Here is an 18822-nt window from a genome sequence, read left to right as displayed (position 1 = left end):
CTAGGCCGCGCCACACCTGGACAAGGTGGCTCTGGACAGGGTGTGCTTCTCCGCGCTTAACTGAATGGGGCAGGGCCGCTCCCTTGCAGAGGCTCCGCGCTATATTGGAACCTTTCATAACAGGCCTGTAGGCCTCCCTGAGGATTCTGGACTACAACTCCTATAATCCCTGAGTACGGCTGGGGCGGAAGGGGCTGCTGGGAGTTGGAGTCCAACGCTTTAACAATCGCCGATTGGCTTCCTCCGCCGGGCTGTCATCCCACGAATTCCATCATTCTCAGGTTCCTTCAGAGAGGGGTGATCACAGTACTGCATATCGGGGGTGGGGGAACATCTGTGGCCCTCCACATGTTTAGCAACTCCCATCAGCCCCTGCAGCCAGCATCACTATTGTCAGGGACGATGGGAGCTTAATCCAGCAACCCCATGAGTGCCACAGTTTTCCTTGCCTTAAAGGTAAAGGTACCCCTGCCTGTACGGGCCAGTTGTGTCCGACTCTGGGGTTGCGTGCTCATCTCGCTTAAGAGGCTGGGAGCCAGCGCTATCCGAAGACACTTCCGGGTCACGTGGCCAGTGTGACGAAGCTGCTCTGGCGAGCCAGCACCAGCGCAGCACATGGAAACGCCATTTACCTTCCCGCTATAAAGCGGTCCCTATTTATCTACTTGCACTTAAGAGTGCTTTCGAACTGCTAGGTGGGCAGGAGCTGGGACCGAACGACGGGAGCTCACCCCGCCGCGGGGATTCGAACCGCCGACCATGCGATCGGCAAGTCCTAGGCACTGAGGTTTTACCCACAGCGCCACCTGCGTCCCTTTCCCTGCCTTATGGAAACGGAAAAAGAGGCTGCTGCATCAAGACAATGGTCCAACTGGGCCAGCATCTTGTCACAGTGCCTGAATGAAAGGCCTGGAAGCAAGATCCAAGTGCCTCAACACCCTCCCTTCCAGCAACTGTTTTTCAGAAGCATTGCTGCCTCACAGCCATCAAGGATAGTAGCATTAACCTAAGAACATAAGAAGAGCCTGCTGTATCAGGCCAAATAAGGCCTATCTAGTCCAGCACCCTGTTCTCACAGTGGCCAACCAGCTCTCCACAACCAGGACCTGAGTAGAAGGGCAGCTCTCTCCCCTCCTGCAGTTTCCAGCAATGGGTGTTCAGAACTTCCACTGCCTCTAACCATGTAAGCAGAGCAGAGCCATCATGCCATATAGACAATACTTGTGAAAGTATATCTGCCTCTTGTTTGCAGCAAATATTTCTTTGTGGTGTGGAGATTGGTTAATATTTCACATTTGATGAAACCCACATGATTCTGCATCTTTAGTGTATTTAGACTTCATGGCACTGCTGGGGAAGAAGGTTTTTGCCTTTGAGCTCTGTGGGCTTCCTGAAGCATCTTGTTGTCCACCTGCTATGGGGAATAGAATGCTGAACTAGATGGATGCTCATTCTGGCTCTGCTTATGTGCACTTGTAATTATATTAACTCAGGAGTAAGCCCTAAGGTTGCTAGTAAACATGCTCAGGACAGGGCTCTTTCAAATTCCCCTTCAGCAAATTTTGCAATGAGCTATTGAAATAAGTGGAATCAACCTCTATAACTTCTTAAAATTTATCTGGATGGCCCCTGAAACCATGCCATGAAAGGGTGGGGGGGATTGTATTCCTGCAAGTTAAGCATTTGGGAACACTGAAAACAAGGTGCTTCATTTTAAAAGGTGTGCAAGTTCTGTTGCATGCAATGGAACTTCAAGGAAAACACAACTTAAATCCCTCTGAAATAAGATATTGCAGCACTCCAAATCATTTGCCTATGTATGTGCATAGAAAATATTAGATCTAGCTGAATGGCAACACATGGTGATCTGCATTTATAGTGGCAGTGCATCCCTAACTATTATTATTGTATAATTATAAGATTATTGTAGAAGTGGATGTGGGTGTGACTTTCATAAAGGGACCCTGCACTTTGTTACCATGCTACTGCCCATAGGTTCACAAAAATGTCTTGCTTTTAGTTCCTACTTAACAGTGAGTGCGGTCCTATCCTTAAATTATGCTAGTTGAATTTCTGCTAGATGTCAGTGAAACACCATTGAAGAAGAAGAAGAGGAGGAGTTTGGATTTGATATCCTGCTTTATCACTACCCTAAGGAGTCTCAAAGCGGCTAACATTCTCCTTTCCCTTCTTCCCCCACAACAAGCACTCTGTGAGGTGAGTGAGGCTGAGAGACTTCAAAGAAGTGTGACTAGCCCAAGGTCACCCAGCAGCTGCATGTGGAGGAGCGGAGACGCGAACCCGGTTCACCAGATTACGAGTCTACCGCTCTTAACCACTACACCACATTGGCACCAGGGGCAAAGCCAGTGGGGGATACAGTGAAGAAAGAGCTGATCTGTATTCACAGATGAGTCCTTCCCTTTTCCCACTAATAGTGTATCATAAAGAGATGGTGTAAACTGACACAGTTCCAGTTATCAGAGAGCCCCCAAACTATGACCCCTGCTCTGCTGGCTGTAGCTGATGGAAGTTGTAGTCTAAAACATTTGAAGGACACCATTGCAAAGCTGCTTTACGTGCTGTAAATGTTTAAGAATTTTTAAAGTTTTTGTTTTAAAAAACAACCTAGAAGAAACATCTTAAATTTGGCTTGTATAACAAAACTTTCATTGTCTAGTATCTGCCAAGTGTTGCATGTGACAAAAAATGACTAATAAATTTAATAATAGTCATAAAAATGCTACATACGCCTTGCTGTATTTTTTATGAAAGTGCAGTGAATAGAAAATTCAGTCAAGCAACCTATCAATTTTCTTTGCTGAAATTTGCTCCCCCACCCTTAAACCTTTCATTTGTTTGAGGCCAGATGAAACTGAAACCAGTTCTATGCCTTTAAAGAAAGGCTTAAAGAAAGGACTTAGCCTTACAGCAAGTCTGTGAAAATTAATGCAAAAGGTGAGCTTTTGAAAGGAAACAATAAAGCAATAAAATGGGAATGAGATGAGTTTATCTCTACCACAGGAAGGGAGGAGAGGAAGGGGCCGAAAGCCTTTTGTGTGTGTCATAGGATCAAAGAAGGTAAAAGATGTAGGAAAGCCATTGAAAAAGTATGAAAATGTATGCGTTATAAGTACAAGTAATCGGCACAGCATTTTCCTTGCTTATTCTGTAAGGTCAGTCTGCATAGCATTGGAATTCGTAATAAACACTCTTTTGTTTGAACACCGAACCTGGATCATTAATTGGCCTCCCAGGTTACCCACAGGAAAGGATTTTTCCTTATCACTGTCACCATATACCACAAAACAGCCTCAACTAGGCAAATGTATTTCTTTCTATTTTGAAAGAGCAAGCCTATGCAGCTTATCAGTAGTATGACAGAGGCTACTGCTTTTCAGTACTCAGTAAGGAAAGCATGCAAAATATCTGGAGCTGAGTGATAATACTGTTGTAGAAGATGTTCGATATTTACTGAGGCCCTTTACAGTCTATGTGGGCTGAGTTGCTTGGATGAGTCATGCAATATATTACATTAACAAAAGAGATGGTACTCACAATCCAAATTTGATGATGTGCATGTGTGTGTGATAGAAAGGTAAAGGCAATGTATAACCTTTCGCCTAAAAATAATGAAAAGTTTAGAGTATAACTAAATATAAATTTAAGATCAAGTTAGTCATACTTATTATGTGTCCGCTTAGGTTTTATTTATTTATTATTATTGACATAACTATAGAAACAAAAATCTTTTCCATTTCCTATTTCCTTAACATGCATTCCATAACTCAAAAAAACCCAATTCCATCTTTTGGCAAAATCAGCACTTCCTGGCCTTCCTTCCCTTCTTCTGACTAGCTCCATCAACTTGTCTGTTACAGCCAATTCCATACATGTCATCAGCCATTCATTCCCATTCTGTTGGGCCTGTTGGCACTTCTATTTTCTTGCTGATTCAAGAGGGTGAATCCAAAGAAAGACTTCAGATGATGTTCACATGATGGCCATAAGGTCCTGGTACGTTTTGGTTGGCAGAGGCAGTGAGTCAGGTATTGCAATCCCGTGTCATATAGGGTTTTATAGCTTAAAAACAACACTTTGAATTGGGCCCAGAAACGTAGACAGCCAGTGCATGCATATAAGATTATATTGCAAGACATCGTAATTAAGTGACTAGCATAAATAAGGACATTAGATAGCTTAGGAGTGGGTTGAGTTCACCAAGCTCTTCCTTCAATCATTAGCAGTTATTAAGATGCCCTCCCATTTGGCATTATTAATGGCCCATTACCTTCCCTTTGTCTTTCTTAATGGCTCTTCTCCCAGGTGATTACCAGGCTGTCATTGCTATTCCAGCAATTGAATCTGCTGAATCCAGGAATTAGAAGGGGCACAGGTATTAGGCATTCAGCTTAACCACTCAAAACTCATAACGGTATTCATGACTTACATTAGGGGTTGGCAACCTAAAGCCCATGGGCTGGTAGCGGCCCACAAGGCTTCTCTAACTGGCCCATGGCGACCCTTGCTACCCCCCTGTTGCCCCTCGCCGCCCAGTCTTACTGGCGCGGTGCGGGGACCGACTTCTGGGTTGATGGCACCTGCGCACCTGCGCACGGGCACTCCTCTGACCCGGATGTGTGCCGAAAGTAGCATGTGCGCACGCGTGCGGGACTGAGAAGCGCCCATTCGCATGTGCACAAGCTATTTCCAGCGCACTTCTGGGTCGGAGTAGTGCTGGATATAGTGTGTGCGCATGTGCACGGGCACTCCTCCAACCCGGAAGAGCGCGCGTGCGCACACTCTCCAGCCCATCTGATGGACGGAGTGTCAACTGGCCCATCCTTGGATAAGGTTGCCGACCTCTGACTTACATCATGTTGAATGAATCAAACCAAGGCCTTGAAAACGGGAAGACATTCATACAACTATATACCAAATCATACTAAATCATATGATATACCATCCAGCATTTTAGCACTGCTGGTTTATTGAAATAGCTGCCATTTCTAACACTGCATTTAAAATATAAGAAAGCCCATTTATAGGAAAGCACCCTCAGAGTCATTTGCCTCCTAAGCAAAAATAACTGTCCCCAACAGACTTAAAGCGCAATATCATCATCATCAAATAGGGTTTTACTACCGGATAAGTTAACCAGGTAGAATTATAGCCTTATCGTGACTTTTTTATTTTAAAAAAGTTTTATCGATTATAAAATCCAACTGAAATCTACTGGATTTGCCCACATATGTTTGACACCAGTGTAGCATTTAAACTAATTTAAATTATTGCATTAAAAAAAAAGTTTTACAGGAATTTCTGCCACTTTCATTTGGCAACTTTTAGCTTTTTCCATAAGTACTGAAGAATGCAACAGTGGAATTTGCTCAGATTAAATTTTTCATATGCAGGTAGGTGCTGCCATCTAGTTTTTAGTGTGAACTCTGCTCCATATTCTTGAGAGCCTTCTTTCATGTGAGATCAGCATCTCCAAGAGAATGTACAGCAGCCTTTATTTCAGAAGACCTTTTCTTCCCTGAATTGTGTGAAAAAGTCAGAAGAAGAAGAAGAAGAAGAAGAAGAGTTTGGACTTGATATCCTGCCTTTCACTCCCCTTAAGGAGTCTCAAAGCAGCTAACAATCTCCTTTCCCTTCCTCCCCCGCAACAAACACTCTGTGAGGTGAGTGGGGCTGAGAGACTTCAGAGAAGTGTGACTAGCCCAAGGTCACCCAGCAGCTGCATGTGGAGGAGTGGGGAAGCGAACCCAGTTCACCAGATTACGAGTCCACTGCTCTTAACCACTACACGATGCTGGCTAACAGCACAACCTTCACCATATATTTCTTATAAGTAGATCCTATTAAGTTCAAATGGGATGCAGGTGGCGATGTGGTCTAAACCACTGAGCCTTGGGCTTGCTGATCAAAAGGTTGGTGGTTTGAATCCCCGTGATGGGGTGAGCTCCCGTTGCTTAGTCCCAGCTCCTGCCAATCTGGCAGGTCGAAAGCAGCCCAAAAAAGTTCTGGCGGAGAAGGTAAACAGCATTTCTGTGCGCTGCTCTGGTGTCGGTGTTCCATTGTGCGAAAAACAGCTTAGTCATGCTGGCCACATGACCTGGAAAAACTGTGGAGCAGACAAACGCCAGCTCCCTCGGCCTGTGAAGTGAGATGAGTGCCGCAACCCCAGAGTCATTCGCAACTGGACTTAACTGCCAGGGGTCCCTTTACCTTTACCTTATTAAGTTCAACAGGGCTTACTCCCAAGTAAGCTCGGCTACATATTTACTGGCTAGTAAGGCCTACTAAAAAGGTAAAAAAAGTAAGGCCTACTGACCTCAGTGGGACTTACGTTCAAGTATGTTTGTATAGGATTGCATTCTTAGCCCTCTTATGGAAAAACTGGGGGGCTGTTGCTGCTATTTATTTATTTATATATATATAGCACCAGGAATCTACATAAACAAAAATGACAGATCCCTGCCTAAAGGGCTTTGCAACCTAAATGTCAAGAACATGAGCGGCAGCTGAGGGATTGGAGAGGCAAAGAAATTTCCAGTGCTTGGAAACCACTTTTTTAAAAGGAGCTAGATCCTGATCATTCTTTTACCAAACGAATTCGATCAGTTCAAGTTCATCAAAATGAATGTTTTAGTTCAGTTCAAACTCATCAAAATTATCTCTTTTGTTCAAAAAAAATTCATCTCCAGCAAAAACATTTCAGCATGCAAAATGTTACAAGCTGCTTTGGTGATGTATGGGGCCCTAAAGTAAATCAGAGGTATTACACAAGTAATAAGATATCTGACAGACAGAATGTCAACAGGTAAAGATTTTCCTATAATTGTATTTCCATACTAGAAAGTGCATACCCTGTTTAATCTGTGCCAGTCACACAGCTGTTAAAGGCATGTGACATCATTTCCTTAGTTCTTGTATCTTACTTCTCACTGCAAGCTGCTCCTGTTGGAACAGAGCAAATCTCTTTGGCAGGGAAGATACAGGAAATACCTCATGTAACTTCTTTCTGATTGTTTAGCAACAATGTTTAAATGTTTTAATAACTTAAGGAGAACCTGCTGGATCAGACCAATAGCCCTTCTAATCCAGCATCCTGTTCTCACAGTGCCCAGTGCCCACAGTGTGGGAAAACAGCAAGCAGGATTTGAGCACAAGAGCAATCTCCCCTCTTGTGGTTTCCAGCACCTGGTATTCAGGAGTGTTGCTGCCTCCAGCTGTTGAGGCAGAGCATAGTCATCATGGCTAGTAGCTACCTTGTCATTTAAGTGATCCCAGCCATAGCAGCAGATAGGTCTTGGAACATTGCCGCCACAATTTGCTTTCTAACTTTCTTTATGTCAAACTGACTTCATTATTTTAATGAAGGGAATGAATATAAAGAACTAAGAATCAGACAAAATACAGTCATACCTCGGGTTAAATATGCTTCGAGTTGAGCACGTTCGAGTTGCGCTCCGTGGCAACCTGGAAGTAACGGAGCGTGTTACTTCCAGGTTTCCCCGCTTGCGCATGCGCAGACACTCAAACTGACGTCATGCGCGTGCGCAGACGTGCCATCGCTAGATATGTTTACCTCTAGATGCGAACGGGGCTCCAGAACGGATCCCGTTCGTATCTAGAGGTACCACTGTATACCGAAATGAACTTAATTCACCTTTAATTTACCTATCAATTATGGGACTACTTTTAGGCGTAGTTCAGAGATTTTAGAACTAGTTCAATTGAACTAGTTCCTCCCAAGCACTGGATGAATCTATGGAAATGTGAGTTTTGTGTCAATTCGGAAAGTACCGTATTTTTCGTTCTACAGGACGCACATTTCCCCCTCCAAAAATTAAGGGGAAATGTGTGTGCGTCCTATAGAGCGAATGCAGGCTGCGCTGCTAAGCCCAAAGCCAGAACAGGAAGACGGAGCACTGCGGAGCGCTCTGTCTCGCTGCTCTAGCTTGGGGACGGCTGCGCGCAAACCTCTGCAGGGCAGCGGGGTGCCTTCACCCCGCTGTCCTGCAGAAGCTAGCAAGGCTGTTCCCAAGCCAGAACAGCGAGATGCCCTCCGTCTCGCTGCTCTAGCTTGGGGACGGCTGCGCGCAAACCTCTGCAGGGCAGCGGGGTGCCTTCACCCCGCTGTCCTGCAGAAGCTAGCAAGGCTGTTCCCAAGCCAGAACAGCGAGATGCCCTCCGTCTCGCTGCTCTAGCTTGGGGACGGCTGCGCGCAAACCTCTGCAGGGCAGCGGGGTGCTGCGCTCCAAAGGCTTCAAGGATCTTTGAGGCAGGCGGTGGGGGAAAGCAGCACTTCCCCTCACCGCCAGCCCCACAAGCTCTGGTGAATGTACCTTGAACGCACCTTGTTTTAGAGGGGGAGAACAAGAAAAAAAAATTTCCCTGTTCTCCCCCTCCTATGGTCCGGTGCGTCCTATGGTCCGGTGCGTCCAATGGAGCGAAAAATACGGTAAGTCTTCCCCTATTGTAGCAGCATGCATGAGTACACGTCGCATTAAAACATAGTTTAACAAGGTTCCCCACCCCTGCATTAAACTATAGTTAACATGAACAGTGGTTTAATGTCAAAATAAAAAAAATTCCTTCCAGTAGCACCTTAAAGACCAACTAAGTTAGTTCTTGGTATGAGCTTTCGTGTGCATGCACACTTCTTCAGATACACTGAAGTGTATCTGAAGAAGTGTGCATGCACACGAAAGCTCATACCAAGAACTAACTTAGTTGGTCTTTAAGGTGCTACTGGAAGGAATTTTTTTTATTTTGACTATGGCAGACCAACACGGCTACCTATCTACTAGTGGTTTAATGTGAAATAGTATGTGTTTTCCTCTTCCTCACTTGTGCCACACTTCTGGGAAACAAGCCAATATCTGGCTTGTTGGGTCATTTGAACTTGAGTTCATAGCTTGTTCCTCCCAAATCATGAGTGGTAAGCCAATCTCAGCAAACACTCATGTTTTGTTTGGAGTAAAACAAATTATAAGCCAAGGTTCAGAGGATGCAAGAAACTAGACTATGCTGTTTCCTGGCAGTGCAGCAGTAGCACCGAGTGGGGGAATAACGAAGCGTCCATTATTTCAGTTACATGAACCAGCACACTGCTCATTCACATGAAACCATTCTTCATTTTATCACTCATTCTCAGTGGTAGTAGGAAATAATGCAAGTCTATTCTCAGGGGTCCTGTAAGCTTTTACCACTTAGCCCTAAAGCTTCCCATTTTGTTTTTATTCTAATTTACTTGGCCTTTCTCAGGCCTCATGTCAGGACAAGGAGATGGTTGGGGGAGGACTCAGTCTCAGTCTCATGCCTTTGCTTTAGTGTTGATATAGACGGATCCCATTTGTAAGAAATTGATCTTTTAATGTGGCAGCACTGTGTAGAACCAAACGGTGACACCACCCCAGAAGGCTTGTGAACACCATCTTGGTAGTAGATATAACCCTGGGACAAATTGGTGCAAGATGTAAAATGAGATCATATATGCTTATCTGCTAGCTTTGAAGCCTTGGCTGCTGGCTTAGCTCGTTGGGAGAGGGGAGGCTTCTAGCTGTGCATTCTGCCTGCCTGTCAGCTACTCCCTTATCTGAGAGATGGATGGGAGTTTGGGATGGGCCCCTACGCGAGGTGTGATTAATTGGACTATTGCTGCTAGCTCACGTAGCTTGTTTTCTGTATAAGTAATGCATAAACTGTTAGTCCATCATGGACAAAGTCATGGTGCTTGCTGCTTCAATGTCTGTCCTGGGTTGCAGAGGCAAGGAATTCTGTATCACACATTGTAAGTCTCTTTGTACAAGGTGTGACCAGAAAGTTTGGTGAATGGTCACAGAAATCGGACAGCGAGAAATATTCGAACATACTATCAGCATCGGAAACCCACGAAATGCTCACAATTGTGTACGTAGACGAAGCTGTAACTCGAAAGATGGTGCATGAGTGGTTCAAACGTTTCTGTGAAGGGTGGCAAACCATCGAAGATGACCCTCAGTCTGGCAGACTGTTGATGAGCAGAATGGTGGCAGAGTTTGTGAGTTATTGATGCAGGATTGGCGTTTGACTGTCCGAATGATGGCGGAAGAATTGCATATTCTGTGTGAAATCGTTACCGAGGTTACTGAGTTGTCCCATCCACCATATTCTCCTGATCTGGCCCCACTGGATTTCTTTCTTTTTCCAAAACTGAAAGCTGCACTGAAAGTGCAAGATTTCCCAACATTTCATACATCCAAGCTGCTGTGACGAGGGAACTGAAAGCAGTCCAAAAAGAGGACTTTCCCAGAAGTTTCCAGCAGTTCTACGAACGTTGTCAACGGTGCATTGTCTCAGAGGGGGCCTACTTTGAAGGCCTGTAAGGTATGTATGTTTGTATATTACTCGCTGTCCATTTTTTGTGACCCTTTACCAAACTTTCCAGTCACACCTTGTATATCCTTATAATAAAGGACTAGAACTGATCACTCATGCGTTTTGTGCATCTCTTTTTGGAATCCCTGCAACTGGTTCCCTTTTGAGGCATCAGTCAATCCTTTCCCCAGGTCTGTATTTGGACCCATAGGGCAGAACAAGCACCCACACTTTAGAACTTCCTGTCTGTTGACATGAGGTTGGCGCCTTCATTGTACTCCTTTTGGCACCTGCTAAAAACATTATTGTTCAAGCAAGCCTATCCAGACATGTAGACTGCTGACTTGTTTTAATCTTATTGTTTTATTTTATTCTTTAAATGTTTTAAATACAGGGGTACCTCAGGTTAAGTACTTAATTCGTTCCGGAGGTCCGTTCCTAACCCGAAACTGTTCTTAACCTGAAGCACCACTTTAGCTAATGGGGCCTCCTGCTGCTGCCACGCCGCCAGAGCACGATTTCTGTTCTCATCCTGAAGCAAAGTTCTTAACCCGAGGTAATAGTTCTGGGTTAGTGGAGTCTGTAACCTGAAGTGTATGTAACCCGAGGTACCACTGTAATTGTTTTAAACTATTTTTACTGGTAAGTTCATTGTTTTATTCCTTTTGCAAACCACTCTGAGAGTTTATTTTACAATCAAGAGGTATATAGATTTTAATATATAAACAAACCTGACACTGCAGTTTATCATGCAAACAACTGCTGCAAAACACCCACAACCATGTCGTTTTTTGGTTATATAAGTCAAAACACATGGAACTAACACATACGTGTGTATTTTTAGTCGTAGGTTTCCTTAATAAAACCTTCATTATTTCACTGAATTTTGAGACTGAATAGAAGGGAAATGTGTAGGAGTGTTTATTTGATCATTCTTCTGATGAGGCAGGCAAGGCAAGGCTGTGTTTTCTTGATCGTGAAGCTGATAGCCTTTAGGCTCCCCCAGTATTGAAGGCATCCTAACTCAGGGGCTTTTAATGTTTTTGGTGTGGCTTTTTTTGAACATGAAAGCCTGCAAAACAGAAAACAGCCAAAAAAAGGAGGGGGAGGGAGAAAGAAAGAGCGAGAGCAAGAGAAGGTTTTGTTCAGATGTCAGGTACAAGTTTTTATTCCTCGTTACTATGAAGAAAATATTGATATCTGGCTGAAGGTGCTACTGTAGAGATCGGTGAAGGATCCTGGGGGTGTTGATTGCATCCCTGGGCTCATCTTCTTGAGAGGGCTTTAATACATGGTCAAGTCTTTGAAGAAATATTTTGTGTGGGTTTATACCAGTCAAGGCAGAAGAAACTCCGGGCAAGTCAGTCTGATGAAAATATTGGTGCTTTTTTTTTCTTGCTTCTGTGAGGTATGAAGCTCATTAAGGAAGCCGTTTGCCTTGCGCTTCGCATTATCCAGCTTGCTTTGACCTCACACAGTGCTGGTATAATTGAACATAAGGCAGGAAATCTCCAGCTTTATATGTGCCTATTTATTTATTTTGAAGTATTTAGAAATCACTTAATATTTCTAAAATCTTTCAGCAGTGTATGATATAAAAACAAAATATCATTAGAACAAATAATAAACATAGCAGCATAAAAGCATATACATGCAAGTTCCACTTAGCAAACACAACGCGTTCCCTGGAAACTGTTCATTAGGTGAGCATTCACATATCGAGTCAATGATTTCCATTTATTCCAATAGGGAAATTTCTAATGCATTCCCAACCGTGGAATTTTGCCGCCCCCCAAATGCTCTATGACAATGTTGCTACATCCCTACCTTTTCTGCTCATGTGTTCTTCTATTCCCCCATGATTTCCCCACAAAAAACAGCAGGAAAGAACTGTATGCTGCTATATCACCCCACAATTCGTCAGTTTACTCCCTTGATTTTCCAGGGCAAAGGAGCTATCGGTGGACTTCTCTGGAATCAACATGGAAATGAGTGTTAATCAGGCATTAGTTTCTGGAAGCTCAAATATAATGCAGAAATTAACAGGGAAACATCAGAGAAATAGAATAAACTGCAGTGTGAATGGAACCTAAGTGAGTTTCATCAAGTTTCATGATGGAAGTGGGTGGGGGGTATTCTCCCAAAGCTGACAAATGCAGCCCAGGTACATTTAAAGCAACAGTAGCAATTTATTCTGCAAATCAAGTCCATTAGGAATATTGCAGACAGATGTTGGTAACTCAGCTTGAGAGTAGGACTTTGATATGAGCTTGAAAGCAACAGGTTTTACTAGTGCTATTAAAAACATTTTATATCTCAATGCCTTTTAATAAAGCCAATTGTATGAGCATTCTCAACAAGACTGTAAGTCCTGAAAAAGATGTCTGCATTTATACCATCCCGTTATGTATTAAAATGTGCATCCCTGAGGGAGCTGCAGAGATAAAGGTCACTGATTCTTGAGTTCTGAAAGACAGACACGGCACATCTTCAAATTAGTATTTGATGGAAGGCTGACATTGCTGTAAATGAACTGAATAATTCTGAACCTGCAAACCTCCCGCAATATCACTCCCCACAAGAGCATTATAAATCATACACTTAAAAAACCTACGCAGCTTCATTGTGAGGCCGACATTGGTGGCTGGTCAGAGACAACTGAAATGCAGTTCTGGCAGGACAAGAAATAGAGTCAACTGCAAGTCCACATCTGGAACTGATGAAGCAGTCTGTTTAGGATGAGAAACACTAAAAAGAGCACAAAGCAAGGCCAGGAATTAGGAGTTGTGACTGGGGAAACACACAGATACAGCAGGGAGAACCAGGGCCAGAGGCAAGGGCAAGCAGCAGCAGCAGAAGAGTTTGGATTTGATATCACGCTTTATCACTACCTGAAGGAGTCTCAAAGCGGCTAACATTCTCCTTTCCCTTCCTGCCTCACAACAAACACTCTCTGAGGTGAGTGAGGCTGAGAGACTTCAAAGAAGCGTGACTAGCCCAAGGTCAGCGAGCAGCTGCATGTGGAGGAGTGGAGAAGCGAACCCGGTTCACCAGATTATGAGTCTACCGCTTTTAACCACTACACCAAGGCTAGGAGCTAGGTTGTTTGTCAACGGAGCAGGAATCAGAGAACAAGGAGCACAGCGAGAAGGAACCAGTGGACTTCAGGCGAAGCATAGACCCAGGCCTGACCCGGAAGTATTCATAGCAAGATCTGGCTGAGGGCTGCCTGGAGGGTGGAGCCATTCTGGAGCCCAGAAGAGCAACACTTAGTCTCCTTCCACTCTGCAAGCCTTGGGTGGCATAGTGGGTCAGTGCATCTGGCTGTCAACCAGAAAGTTGGGGGTTTGAGCCCACCCAGGGATGGTCGTGGGCAGAACTGGTTGGAACAGATGGAATCCCTCTCAGCGCTACCATTTTAAGATTCTATTCTAATTGATTCCATCTATGGGGAGCACTAAACAGAACCTAGGATGTTTCCAGCCAATTGAGACGCAGAAGTTGGAACACACTTGACATCGCTGTGCCCCCAGCTTGTTTGGAAAGGAAATGTAGGGACTCAATGGTACCTTGGGGGGGGGCGCGTTTCTCTGAGGATGCTGTCATGATAGACCCTTTTGTGGGGCAGGAGCTCAGGAGAGGAGATGAAAGAAATTGCTGGGTACAATATTCAGCACATTCCCCAAAACTATTATACAGTACTTAGTTGTATAAAAGGTGAAGTAGTTGACTGTCTTGAGAGCCAGTGTGGTGTAGTGGTTAAGAGCGGTAATCTCGTAATCTGGGGAACCAGGTTCGCGTCTCCGCTCCTCCACATGCAGCTGCTGGGTGACCTTGGGCTAGTCACACTTCTTTGAAGTCTCTCAGCCCCACTCACCTCACAGAGTGTTTGTTGTGGGGGAGGAAGGGAAAGGAGAATGCTAGTAGTGATAAAGCGTGATATCAAATCCAAACTCCTCTTCTTGCATTGCTGACCGATTTGTTAACTTGCGTGACACAAACCACACCAGCTCACAGGATATCAGGAGAAACTCCACCTATTCCAAGCTTGCATCGAAGACGTCTTCTTAATCTTGCTCATGTGCTGCAGTAGGGCTGAGGATCTACAACAGGGGTCAGCAACCTTTTTCAGCCGTGGGCTGGTCCACCGTCCCTCAGACCATGTGGTGGGCCGGACTATATTTTGAAAATAATAATAATAATGAACAAATTCCTATGCCCCAGAAATAACCCAGAGATGCATTTTAAATAAAAGGACACATTCTACTCATGTAAAAACATGCTGATTCCTGGACTGTCTGTGGGCTGGGTTGAGAAGGCGATTGGGCCACATCCGGCCCCTGGGCCTTAGGTTGCCTACTCCTGATCTACAACATACAATTTCATTGAGAAATTGAGCTTATTACAAATCACTGGAGTAACAAATGCCATGACAATGCCTCTTATTTAATATTAACTGTATATATCCTGTTTTTCTTGATCAAGGCTGTGGTCATACACATGCTTCTTGTTGTTGTTGTTTAGTCGTTTAGTCGTGTCCGACTCTTCGTGACCCCATGGACCAGAGCACGCCAGGCACTCCTGTCTTCCACTGCCTCCCGCAGTTTGGTCACACTCATGTTTGTAGCTTCGAGAACACTGTCCATATACACATGCTTACCTGGGTATAAATGCCATTGAACTCTGTGAGGCTTACTTTTGAGTGGTCATACATAGGATTGCACCGTTAATTCATTTTAAAATGTGTTACTTTTTCATTATTTTACAAATGAAAAGCCTTAGTCAAAAACACAAGGAGGCATGTGGGTGCAAGTGTGAATAAACCTCCAGGACAGAATTATAATAATCAAATAGCAAAATGGAATTTTAGGGAATTTCAGTTTACATGGCATTTAAGGGGGAGGGAGGTTCAAAAAGCTGTTATGCAAGCTTCTTATTACTTAGCTCGTTATTTGGCCAGGAGGTTCTCATGTCCTTGGTTGCAGAAATAAATTATAATCCTTTGCTTAAACCATCTCAAAAAATGGCTGCAAGTACGTCTGTCTCAAAGGGCCGAACAGTAGAAAATCAACCTATGACAACCTCCTCCGGCACTCTAAGCCAAGTGAGGTCAGACTGAGATATTTTGCTCACTGAAAATAGAGGTCAGACACAAATTTCTGCCTTCACCTGTCTGCCCGGGTTCATGGTGCCACCCGAAGCAGGTCACTTCATGAGGACAACATAGTAAAGCCATCCCTGAACCTAGCCTCCAGAGGAAGCTGTTCCTCTTTGAAGCTGAAATAACTAATTTCCTTTGAAATTGCCAGCCTGTGCCTTTTTAAATTGATATAACCAGTTTAACCTTGAGAGAGAGGGTGAAGAACACACACAAAGTAGATGTGCTGGAGTATGTGTGTGTGTGTGTGTGTGTGTGTGTGTGTGTGTGTAGAAGAGTGGTTGCCAAAAGCTGCTGGGCATTAAATTTTGATGTTTTTGAAGAAGTGTCAACATTTTTAATGCCCCATTCAGGCCTCTCTGCAACTTGCCCTTTTGAACATGATCAAGCAGCAAATTCTTAATCTAAGGCATATCTTACATGGATTCTGGCTGCAGCAAGAAGTTCTTTGACCTAGAAGTGGAAGACACTATGGGACTTAAACCTCTCATTGCGGTACAAGAATATGTAGACTGTGGCTGCTGCATGGAAAATAACTCACAAATTATGCATGGAAGATGCAGAGCCATTTCTATGCCATTTGGTGGGATTCCATTCCTTACGTGTCAAATTCAGATATACAAAACTGTCCTCCCCCACTAAATTGTGAGATTTGACTTTCAAGATGTGTTTAGCTGTTTTTATTTTTCAGCATTATTTGCCCTCTATTTATTTGGAAAATACAAACTCTGCTCTGCTCTTCTGTTTTGTAATCTTGATTTTTTTTTTAATGTTGCTTTGTACCTTTGACTTTACATTAATAACAAGTTTGTGTTTTTTTTAAAGTTGATTTTCTGTGACCAGTGTCACAGACTCTTCTCTGGGCTTCAGGCTGACCAAATTTGGAGAAGAGTTATATGATGCTCACAACTTGACCGGCAAAGGAGAATTCCAGCTGGCTTTGCCTCAGGCTGGCCTGTGTTTGGGGGGCAGGGAGACTAGCTGAGCGCCATGTCCTCTTAGCCTGAAGCTCACTGAGCAGAAGGCCAGCTGGCTTTTACAGCCTTTGCTTTTTCAAAGGAGAATTGCTACTGCCACTTTAGACCTTTTAGATATTGTCTATTAGTTATATTTTCATTTCAGAGCATTTCTGCCATAGTTGTTCTCCATTTTGACAACTTTATTTAAGGGTGGCCTTTGGGGATCAGGAAGCACTTGCACCCGTCCTTTCTCTAATTTCAGTATTTCCAGATAACTTTGATTCATAATCTGCCTTGTTCAGGCCAAGGTTTAGATTTGCATTTTCACATGCAGAGGCTCTGGCAGCCAGCAACTCACAAGCTCTGCTGCTTTTTAGCCTCCCCATATCCTGCCTCTAGGAAAACCCCTATTACAGCTCAGTACTCAGAATGGAATCTGGTAGTAGTAGCAAATCCACTTGCTAGGACAGAGCCACTCATGATAGATAGACACATTTAATTAATTACTGTCACAGACCAATAAAAGTTGACACACACAGGATCATTATCCCATATATATTGTTAGGAGTATATATTGTTCAGACTATATGAAGTATGTGTCAAGAAAGTTTGTGCAGGAAAAAACCTCAGCCTTATACCAGTTTGATAGAAAGTAGACATCAAATCCTTTCAGCTGAATTGGGTTTCCAGCTCTGACAATGCAGGCATGTTTTCCCTCTGAGAATGTGATTTGATTTCTACATGTGTGTAAAGCTAAGGCGAGGGAATGCCTCTCTATAAACCTAGGTAACTTAAAGGCCTGTGGACTCTACATTTGTGGGTTCCATAGTGGCCACAGTTGCCCTGACCAAATAAAAACTGTATTAAAAGATCACAGCTGGAGTGGTTAATTGTAAGATAGTCCACTACAGGAGCATTATGGACACAGCAACGGCTGCTAGGACCTTGGACAGAGCACTGTGGAAGGTGAAGGCCAGAGCACAGAAGGACGAGCTGTTGCTTCAGCAAGATGCAGAGGGCTTCTGATCTGACACCACTATTGTTCTTGCTCCTTGAGAGTAATGAGCTGTGACATGGCCGAGTTCTGTAGCTGTTGACCCCTCCAGCATGGGAGTGATTGAGACTGCACTGGAAGTATGCCTTGTAAGGCTCCATCTGTACTATACATTCAAAGCAGTATCGTACCACTTTAAACAGTCATGGCTTCTTCTCCCCAAGAATCCTGGGAGGTGTAGTTTGTTAAGGGTGCTGAGAGTTGTTTAGAGACCACTGTTCCCCTTACAGAGCTATACTTTACAGAGTGGTTTAATGATCAATCCCCTCCTCCCAGGAACTCTGGGGATTGTTTTGAGTTTTCTTTTGTGAGTACTCATGACATCCGTCAGAATTCATTGGCATCCTGTAGTTTTGTGAGTAATGCTGCTGTTTTTATTTATTTATTGAATGAATGAATGAATTTATATACCGCCCTATACCCGGAGGTCTCAGGGTGGTTCACAGAAAAAATCACAATATATAAAATCAAAATAAGAACAATAACCCAACAACCTCACCCCAAAAGAGCCATATTTTGAGTGGGTATAGGATGTCCATCAGGTCAACCAAAGCCCTGGTTAAAAAGGAACATTTTTGCCTGGCGCCTAAAGCAACCTTGCTGCGTTTCAACCTATTAGTGTCATAGTTCACCTCAGATGGAGGCTGAAAAGGAAGTGTAGCTTCGTAGGCAGCTCTGCCTTTTCAGAGGGAAGTTTCTTAATTTAAAAGGGGCAAGCCTGCTTTAGTCATCACCAGCTAAGTGAGGGAGACTGTGGTTGTTTTCGGACTTCTGAGCTGGAATCAGAAGAAGGTAAGTGGTTTTTGTGTGAGGGCTTTTGAGTCACTAGATATACCATGGGTGAGCCCTGGCATTGATTCCCATTCTTACTTCAGATTCCTGGCCTTGTTTCCACAACAATGACCTCCAGGTCATGACAATGAGACATGGATGTGTTCTCCCCTTTGTTTCAAATTCCTTTGAAGATAAAAGTACAAATGTTTCTGAGCATATTCTGTGTTTTCTTAAACTTTCAGAAGGATTTCAACAATGCAGAGGTGCAACGCAGGAAATAACAGAGGCCTTCGCTAAAGAACTAACTTACGAAGGAACATTAAGGGAATTAAATGCATACAGAGATTGGCCAAACAAAGGCTGAACAGGGAACATGAAAAATGGCAAATAGTTTAAGGGGATTAAACATCAAAGAAAGGAGATGAATTATTTAGAGTGGTCCAAGAGAGTATGTGTAGGAATACTAAAATAAAATTAAGCAAAGGAAAATCGAGGCATAGGTAGTTATG

The 18822-nt window shown here is 43.7% G+C and overlaps 1 long non-coding RNA gene across 1 annotated transcript; it reads left to right on the top strand.

The window, feature by feature from the left end:
• Positions 1-40: 40 nt before the first annotated feature.
• Positions 41-2746, top strand: LOC309538206. Its single transcript, XR_014222126.1, has 2 exons — positions 41-1183; positions 2081-2746. It is a non-coding gene; the product is annotated as an uncharacterized lncRNA (long non-coding RNA).
• Positions 2747-18822: the final 16076 nt, after the last annotated feature.

The sequence above is a fragment of the Podarcis vaucheri genome (assembly GCF_965113315.1).
Source record: "Podarcis vaucheri genome assembly, chromosome: 7".
Classification (NCBI taxonomy): Eukaryota; Metazoa; Chordata; class Lepidosauria; order Squamata; family Lacertidae; genus Podarcis; species Podarcis vaucheri.
Note: the sequence above shows the minus strand (reverse complement) of the source record. Positions and strands in the feature narration are given on the sequence as shown.